Here is a 9,892-nt window from a genome sequence, read left to right as displayed (position 1 = left end):
CGGGATGCGCTACAGGCATCTTATGTGGAATCGCTCGAGCTGCTTGTGGTGGTGACTGTAGGTGACCCAGGCTTCACAGCTGTAAATAAGTGTGGGGATGCAGACGGCTTGATAGACTGCAACTTTGGTGTAGAGGTGGAGATTCCTGTTTTGGAAGACCCTGCGTCTGAGTTTCCCGGAGGCAGCTGATGCTTGCTTGATCCTATTTTGAATTTTGAGGTCGATGCTGCAGTCCTCTGAGAGGATGCTGCCCAGGTATTTGAAAGATGGGACTATTGCCAGTGATTTGTGTTCAATGGTGAAGACAGGCATGGTAGGTGGAGGGCTGGATATCCATTGGCAGACCACCTCTGTCTTGGTGGTGTTGATAGAGAGTCCCATCCTGCTATATACACTCACAGTCGCTAAGGATGGACTGAAGGTCTTCCGGAGTGTGGGCCACAAAAGCACAGTCATCAGCATACTGCAGCTCAAGAACACGCTCCGTCAAAACCTTGGTGGTTGCTTGGAGCCTCCTAATGTTGAAGAGGTTTCCATACAGCCTGAAGTCCAATGCAACCCCGCTGCTGTCCTCAAGCTCCTTGTGGAGAAGCTGGGTGACACATAGGAGGAAGATGTTAAAGAGTACCGGTGCCAGCACACACCCCTGCCTCACAATGATGCTTACTCCAAAGGGCACTGACTCCTGCCCTCTTATGGCCACCCGAGCCATCATACCATCATGGAACTGGCAAAGGATGTTGACAAATTTGTCTGGACAGCAAAATTTGAGTAGAATGCCTCATAGTAGTTCCCTGCTCACAGTATCGAAGGCCTTGGAGAGGTCGACAAAGGCCATGAAAAAGGCACTGATGTTGTTCATGGCACTTCTCCTGGAGTTGCCGTGCCGTGAATATCATGTCGACCGTACTCCTGTTCTTTCTGAAGCCGCATTGTGACTCTGGCAGCAGTTCCTCTGTGATGTTGTTCACCAGCCTGTGTATTTGTATTTGTATTTATTATGGATCCCCACTCTTCCTGGGGTCTGGCAAAATTAAGTCAGTTATACAATTTTGAAAACATTACAACACATTCATTACAGAATTCACAACACACTAAGTGGGTGCCCTCAGGCCCATACTCCACTACCACATATCTACAGTACAATGCAAAATCCATGTGTACGTGTGTGTATAGTGCGTATGTTATGGTGTGTGTATGCATGTGTCTGTGCCTATGTTTGTGTTACTTCACAGTCCCCGCTGTTCCATAAGGTGTATTTTTACCTGCTTTTTAAATCTGATTCCGCTGCTTGCATCAGTTACCTGATTTGGAATAGAGTTCCATGTAGTCATGGCTCTATGTAGTACTGTGCGCCTCCCATAGTCTGTTCTGGACTTGGGGAATTTAAAGAGACCTCTGGTGGCATGTCTTGTGGGGTATGCATGGGTGTCTGAGCTGTGTGCTAGTATTTTAAACAGTTCGGTACTCCCTTCCAGTTTGAGCCATGAGAGATTGACATGCATGTCATCAATGTTAACTCTCCGTGTACTTTAATAAGGACCAGCCGTGCTGCCCTGTTCTGAGCAAACTGCAATTTTCCCAAGTCCCTCTTTGTGGCACCTGACCACACGACTGAACAGTAGTCCAGGTGCGACAAAACCAGGGACTGTAGGATCTGCCTTGTTGATAGTGTTGTTAAGAAGGCAGAGTAGTGCTTTATTATGGACAGACTTATCCCCATTTTAGCTACTGTTGTATCAGTATGTTTTGACCATGACAGTTTACAATCCAGGGTTACTCCAAGCAGTTTAGTCACCTCAACTTGCTCAATTTCCACATTATTCTTTACGAGATATAGTTGAGGTTAAGGGTTTAGTGAATGATTTGTTCCAAATACAAAGCTTTTAGTTTTGTAAATATTTAGGACTAACATATGCCTTACTACCCATTCCGAAACTAACTGCAGCTCTTTGTTAAGTGTTGCAGTCATTTCAATCACTGTAGTAGCTGACGTGTATGGTGTTGAGTCATCCGCATACATAGACACTCTGGCCTTACTCAAAGCCAGGGGCCTAAACAGCTACCCTGGGGAATTCCTGCTTCTACCTGGATTATGTTTGAGAGGCTTCCATTAAAGAACACCCTCTGTGTTCTGTTAGACAAGTAACTCTTTATCCACATTATAACAGGGGGTGTAAAGCCATAACACATACGCTTTTCCAGCAGCAAACTATGATCAATAATGTCAAAAGCTGCACTGAAGTCTAACAAGACAGCCCCCACAATCATTTTATCATCAATTTCTCTCAGCCAATCATCAGTCATTTGTGTAAGTGCCGTGCTTGTTGAGAATCCTTCCTTATATCCATGTTGAAAGTCTGTTGTCAATTTGTTTATTGTGAAATAGTATTGGATTTAGTCAAACACAATTTCTTCCTGAAGTTTATTAAGGGTTGGTACCAGGCTGATTGGTTGGCTATTTGAGCCAGTAAAGGGGTAGGGGATTGACTAGCTTCCCTCCAGGCCTGAGGACACACACCTTCTAGTAGGCTTAAATTGAAGATGTGGCAAATAGGAGTGGAAATATCATTGTTGATAGACAACAATACTTTTTTCACCTCTTCCACACTGACTTTACGGAATACAAAAGTACAATTCCTGTCTTTCATAATTTGGTCAGATATACAGTACTTGGATGTGTAGTGTCAGCGTTTGTTGCTGGCATGTCATCCCTAAGTTTGTTTATCTTGCTAATGAAAAAGTAATGAAAGTAGTAATGTCAGTGGGTTTTGTGATAAATGAGCTATCTGATTCAATTAATGATGGAGCCGAGTTGGCTTTTTTCCCCAAAATTTAATTTAAGGTGCTCCAAAGCTTTTTACTATCATTCTTTATATAATTTATCTTTGTTTCATAGTATAGTTTATTTTTATTTTTATTTAGCTTAGTCACATTATTTATTTATTTGAAGTACATTTGCCAATCAGTTGGGCTGCCAGACTTATTTTCCATACCTTTTGCCTCATCCCTCTCAACCATACCATTTTTCAATTCCTCATCATTTCAAAGGGATTTAACAGCTTTTACAGTCATCTTCTTAATGGGTGTGTGCTTATTAGTAACTGGAATAAGCAATTTCATAAATATGTCAAGTGTAGCGTCTGGTTGCTCCTCATTACACACCACAGACCAGCAAATATTCTTTACATCATCAACATATGAATCACTACAAAACGTATTGTATGACCTCTTATACACTATATTAGGCCCAGCCTTTGGAACTTTGGTTTTCCTAGATATGGCTATTATATTGTGATCACTACATCCTATGGATTTGGATACTGCTTTAAAGCAAATATCTGCAGCATTAGTAAAGATGTGATCAATACATGTTGATGATTTCATTCCTGTGCTGTTTATAAATACCCTGGTAGGTTGACTGACAACCTGAACCAGGTTGCAGGCACTGGTTACATTTCGACGTTTCTTCTTGAGTGGGCAGCTTGATGAGAGCCAGTCAATATTTAAATCACCCAGAAAATATACTTCTCTGTTGATATCACATACATTATCAAGTATTTCACACATATTATCCAGATACTGACTGTTAGCACTTGGTGGTCTACAGCAGCTTCCCACAAGAATGGGTGAGGCAGGTGAGACAGATGAACCTGCAGCCATATTACTTCAACAGTATTTAACATTAAATCTTCTCTAAGCTTTACAGGAATGTGGTTCTTTATATAGACCGCAACACTGCACCAGTTGGCATTTCTGTATTTTTGGTAAATGTTATAACTATGTATTGCTACCACTGTATCATCAAAGGTATTATCTCAGTGAGTTTCAGAGAAAGTCAGAATATGAATGTCATCTGTTACAAGCAAGTTATTGACTTCATGGACCTTGTTTTTCAGGCTGCATATGTTAATATAGGCTATTTGTAGCACTTTTCTGGGTTGCTTGATTGTTTTTAATGCTTTACTGGGAAGCTTATCAGAAGTAGACTTGATAGTGCAGGGTGAGCTGCACAAAGTGGTCTTTCTACTAGGGCACACCGCCTCAGTGCTAAAAGTGTAACTCTGGTTCATAGGCTTATGATTACTGCATCCAATAGCTGTAAGATTAACGAAGTTATTCAGGGCAATTAGGGGGACATAAATAAAGTTACTTACATTGCATCCGCCAATGCCCCAAGGATAATGTACATTTATTGCAGCACTATGACGACTCATTGTCACAATGGTATGGATTAGCTGAGCTGGTCTTGGGTCATTGATAAGTCATTGTTTCAACGCAGACTTGAAATGCGTGGACAGAGTCCAGGAGCCAAGATGATTTGGATGGACTCCGTCATTCCTGTAGAGTATCTTCTGTTTCCATAAGGTGTCAAAGTTATCTATAAAAGTGACTCCAGCAGAGCTACAATAATATTTTAGCCAGATGTGTAAGGCCAGTAGCCTCTGTGTGTAGCATCACCTAGCCTCAACTTGGCCAGGACCTTGGGATATCCCAGAAGGGATATCTCCGGCTGTAGCCACAGATGGACTTGTCACCCTTGTTCTTATAGATGGTGACAATGTTTGCATCCCGCCACTGTTGGAGGACAATCTCCAGGTCACAAACCTCAGTGATGTACTGGTGCAGAAGTAAACTCCCTTTTTAAGTAGCTCTCCCGGGATGCTGTCAGCACCAGGAGTCTAGTTGTTCTTGAGGGAACGGATAGCTGATAACACCTCTTGGAAGGTTGGCGAACGGTTGAGGTCTTGAATGGGTGGACGGACAGGCAGTTCTTCCAGGATGGAGTGGTCTGTAGGAGAGTGCTGATTGAGTAGTGCTTTAAAGTGGTCAGCCCACCTCATTAGGATCTGGTTTTAGTCGTTCAAGAGAGTCAGACCATCACCTGTTTTCATCGGGGTGATGGAGCGACTTCTAGGGCCATAGCTTTAATTGAATTGTAGAAATTGTTAATGTCGTTTTTGTCGGCATAAATGTGGATTTCCTGTGCCTTATTCGTCCACCATTCGTTCTACAGAGAACGCAAGGTTGTTTGCATATCCTTGCACGATGCACGCCATTGCTTGGGTAGGGTAGCAGAAGTGGGGCTGTTGAGAGCAGCCCTGTGCGCTTTGTGCATATTGTCCAGTAAGGTTGTGATGGTGTCAGAGTTCTCATTGAACCAGGCCTGATGTTTCCTACCTCTGTAGCCAATGGAGTGGGCTGCTGCCTGATGGAGCACTGAGCTAATAGACGCTCATTTCTGGTCCATGGGGTCCTCTGCGCTCAGAAGAGCCTCAGTTTCCCTTAGCCTTTCGAGCCGGATACAGTGCAGACGCCTCTTACTGGACTTCTGCAAGTGTTGGGGGGGACATATTCTCGCCTGGAGTTTAGCCAGTATCATACGGTGATCTGTCCAGCATTCTGCACCCCTCATGGCACATGTCAGCAGGACGTCATTAGTGTCAGAACGTCTCACTATGACGTAGTCAATCAGGTGCCAGTGTTTGAAGCGTGGGTGCATCCATGATGTTTTATATTTGTTCTTCTAATGGAACAAGGTGTACGTGACAATGAGATCGTGCTCGGCACATAGAGTTAGCAGTCTCATGCCGTTCTAATTGACCTGGCCAACACCATGCCTACCCAGCACTCTGCTCCATATCCTGTTGTTCTGTCCCACCCTAGCGTTAAAGTCACCCAGCGGAAAGATCTTGTCATTCCTGTGTATGCGGTGAAGGGCCACATCTAGTGACTGGCAGCAGCAGTCTTTTGCCTCATTTTCAGATGGTAACGTAGGTGCATATGCACTGAGAAGAGTAACATAACACATCTTGGCTAGGGGGATACGGAAAGACGTGAGTCTTTCACTTATGCCGACAGGTGTTTCGGTGAGGCTGGGTAGAATGTTGTTCTTAATTGCCAGTCCCACACCGTGCTGATGTTGTCCACCCGGAGGGTAACCTTTCCAGAAGAAGGTGTTACCTTCTCCCTCCTCTTTCAGGGAACCTTCATCCAGGAACCTGCTCTCACTCAGGGCAGCAATGTCAGTGTTGTAGTTCCTTAGTTTTGCAGTAATCAAAGCTGTTCTCCAATGAGGTCTATCGCTATTATCGCCAGTGTCCAAAAGAGTTCTGATGTTCCATGTCGCCAGTTTCAGGGGAATCATTTGCTTTAGCATCAAAGACCGTGTTTATCATGAACAATGCCTGGATTAACAAAATAACATGAACAGATAGAACATTGCAGTACGAACAACTGCAAAATAAAGTAATTTCACATGGAAAGAAAATCATTTTTTGAAGCATTTATTTGGTTAAAAAGTATGCTATTTGGGCAAAATATTACTATGTTATGTTGATTTGACTTTCCATGTGAAATGTGAATCTAATGATTGTTAATAAAATACCTGCATGCCTCCATGTGGGTTCAATCCCTTTTGTAGGGAAATTAATCCAAGTGGCATTCAAAAGAGGTGAATGGCCAGTTGGCCATAGCTCTCCCCACTATCCCTACACCATGCAGTTATCTAGGAAACAAACAGTACATGACACTTCTCAGTAAACCACAAGATGTTCTGCCCTTTTATTGATGTGATCTAAATACAATTATGAAGTCACAAATATAGGCTGTGTTCTATTTGAACATATTCTTAGTTATTCTTATTCTTAGTTTTTATTATTCTTTGTTAGTAAAATGATCTGTTAGCCTTAATTTATAATTTTTCTTTACATACCTACACTACCGGTCAAAGTTGTAGAACACCTACTCATTCAAGGGTGTTTCTTTATTCATACTATTTTCTACATGGTAGAATAACTGCTTACCGCCCCAATAGGTCCACAGACGACGCAATCGCAATCACACTGCACACTGCCCTAACCCATCTGGACAAGAGGAATACCTATGTAAGAATGCTGTTCATCGACTACAGCTCAGCATTTAACACCATAGTGCCCTCCAAACTCGTCATTAAGCTCGAGACCCTGGGTCTCGACCCCGCCCTGTGAAACTGGGTCCTGGACTTCCTGACGGGCCACCCCCAGGTGGTGAGGGTAGGAAACAACATCTCCACCCCGCTGATCCTCAACACTGGGGCCCCACAAGGGTGCATTCTCAGCCCTCTCCTGTACTCCCTGTTCACCCATGACTGCGTGGCCATGCACGCCTCCAACTCAATCATCAAGTTTGCAGACAACACTACAGTGGTAGGCTTGATTACCAACAATGACGAGACGGCCTACAGGGAGGAGGTGAGGGCCCTCGGAGTGTGGTGTCAGGAAAATAACCTCACACTCAATGTCAACAAAACAAAGGAGATGATCGTGGACTTCAGGAAACAGCAGAGGGAGCAGCCCCCTATCCACATCGACGGGACAGTAGTGGAGAAGGTGGAAAGTTTTAAGTTCCTCGGCGTACACATCACGGACAAACTGAAATGGTCCACCCACACAGACAGCGTGGTGAAGAAGGCGCAGCAGCCCCTCTTCAACCTCAGGAGGCTGAAGAAATTCGGCTTGTCACCAAAAACACTCACAAACTTTTACAGATGCACAATCGAGAGCATCCTGACGAGTTTGGAGGGCACTATGATGTTAAATGCTGAGCTGTAGTCGATGAACAGCATTCTTACATAGGTATTCCTCTTGTCCAGATGGGTTAGGGCAGTGTGCAGTGTGATTGCGATTGCGTCGTCTGTGGACCTATTGCGGCGGTAAGCAGTTATTCTACAATGTAGAAAATAGTATAAATAAAGAAACACCCTTGAATGAGTAGATGTTCTAAAGAACTTTGAAAGTTTCTTCAAGTGCAGTCGCAAAAACCATCAAGCACTATGATGAAACTGGCTCTCATTAGGACTGCAACAGGAATGCAACAGGAAGACCCAGAGTTACCTCTGCTGCAGCGGATAAGTTCATTAGAGTTACCAGCCTCAGAAATTACAGCCCAAATAAATGCTTCACAGAGTTCAAGTAACAGATATATCTCAACATCAACTGTTCAGAGGAGACTGTGTGAATCGGGCCTTCATGGTCGAATTGCTGCAAAGAAACCACTACTAAAGGACACCAATAAGAAGAAGAGACTTGCTTGGGTCAAGAAACACGAGCAATGGATATTAGACCGGTGGAAATGTGTTCTTTGGTCTGGAGACTAAATGGGAGATTTTTGGTTCCAACCGCCGTGTCTTTGTGAGACGCGGTGTGGGTGGAAGGATGATCAAATGCAAGGGTATTTCCCACCGTAAAGCATGGAGGAGGAGGTGTTATGGTGTGGGGGTGCTTTGCTGGTGACACTGTCTGTGATTTTTTCAGAATTCAAGGCGTTCTTAACCAGCATGGTGTCGTGTCTTTGGCTATGCCGGATTAAGTGATATGACATGCTATTCTATAAAATCGTTTCTCCGTAATTAATATTACCTGATTGAGCTAATCATGTAAATGTAATTAACTAGAAAGTCGGGGCACCACAAAATAATATTTATAGAGCTGTTATCTTCTGAATAAACTCTTACAGACCTAGTAATATTTTACATCAATAGCAGTCGATATTAATCGTCACCTAAATTCTCATCTGAAAGTTGTAAATTCTTGGTTATCTTCACGAACCCTGGCTAACAAGTTGAATCAGCAATACAAAATTGGGTTTAATTATTTATTTACTAAATACCTAACTAATCACACAGAATTACATATACACAGAATGAATCATACCTTGATTACAAATGACGTCATAAAGGAAAACGTCCCTAGCGGACGGAACAGATATGACAGCTGGTTACACAAAAGAAAAGGGGGCTGGGTTTGAGTGAAAGAGCGGGAAGACTTGAGGAACAAAGGGAGACGCCATGCTATCGTAAATACAGTATCTTATGCATTCTAAATTACCGCCCATTTGGAAAAGGAAAATGCAATAAATATTTACTCTGAGCTGCGCTTCGGTAGGTTGGTGGTAGATGGAAGGCCATGTTGCCCAACCGAGTCCTTTGTCCTTTGAAGAATGTCTCTGGTGGTAAATTGGATACGTTGTAGTAACGTCATTGTGTGGTAGACGGGATACTCTCTGTTCTTTCCTAGCCCACGTTTGCAGCTGCTGTTGCTAACTCAACGGCTAGGAGGTATCACTTCTGTAGTGAATAAGAGTTCAAAGTTCATACCATTCGCAACCAAAGCTCACGCTGAGGTTGGCTTAGTTCTGTAGTTGACATGTTAGTCCTTTTAACGCAGAGGCTGCAGACCTCACGTACTTGGAACAGGAGGTTATATTTTTGTCAAGGCTTTATATAGGAAGGGAGAGGAGGGCGTGTTTGAAAAGTTTTATAACCCATGTTTCTTCACAGGGGCGGGCCACTGATTGAGCAGAGCCCTAACCTTATGAAAACCCAAATCTCTCATTTGGAAGCTAAAATTACATTTCATCTCTTCACCAATAATTTTATATTCAAACATTTAAATTGAACAACAATTCCATGTGACTCCGATAACTACAATGTGCAGACTTTACACTGTAGAGTTTATGTCATTCTATCATTGATCAGAATGTCTCAGATGACAACCAAACTGACATCATATTCATTAAGTACCACCGCATATGTTCAATTGGTCGGATTACCAGAATATAGTTAATTTCCCCCCACCTTCTGATGTTCCCAGAATATCTATGTTAACCAAAGGATTTTCAAATTTCACATCAGTAGGGTAGAGAGAGGAAAAAGGGGGGAAGAGGTATTTATGACTGTCATAAACCTACCCCCAGGCCAACGTCATGACAATGGTTACCACGGCATTCTGCAGCGCTATGCCATCCCATCTGGTTTGGGCTTAGTGGGACTATCATTTGTTTTTCAACAGGACAATGACCCAGCACACCTCCAGGCTGTGTAAGGGCTATTTTACCAAGAAGGAGAGTGATG

Source organism: Salvelinus alpinus, chromosome 1 (genome assembly GCF_045679555.1).
Source record: "Salvelinus alpinus chromosome 1, SLU_Salpinus.1, whole genome shotgun sequence".
NCBI classification, from domain to species: domain Eukaryota; kingdom Metazoa; phylum Chordata; class Actinopteri; order Salmoniformes; family Salmonidae; genus Salvelinus; species Salvelinus alpinus.
Note: the sequence above shows the minus strand (reverse complement) of the source record.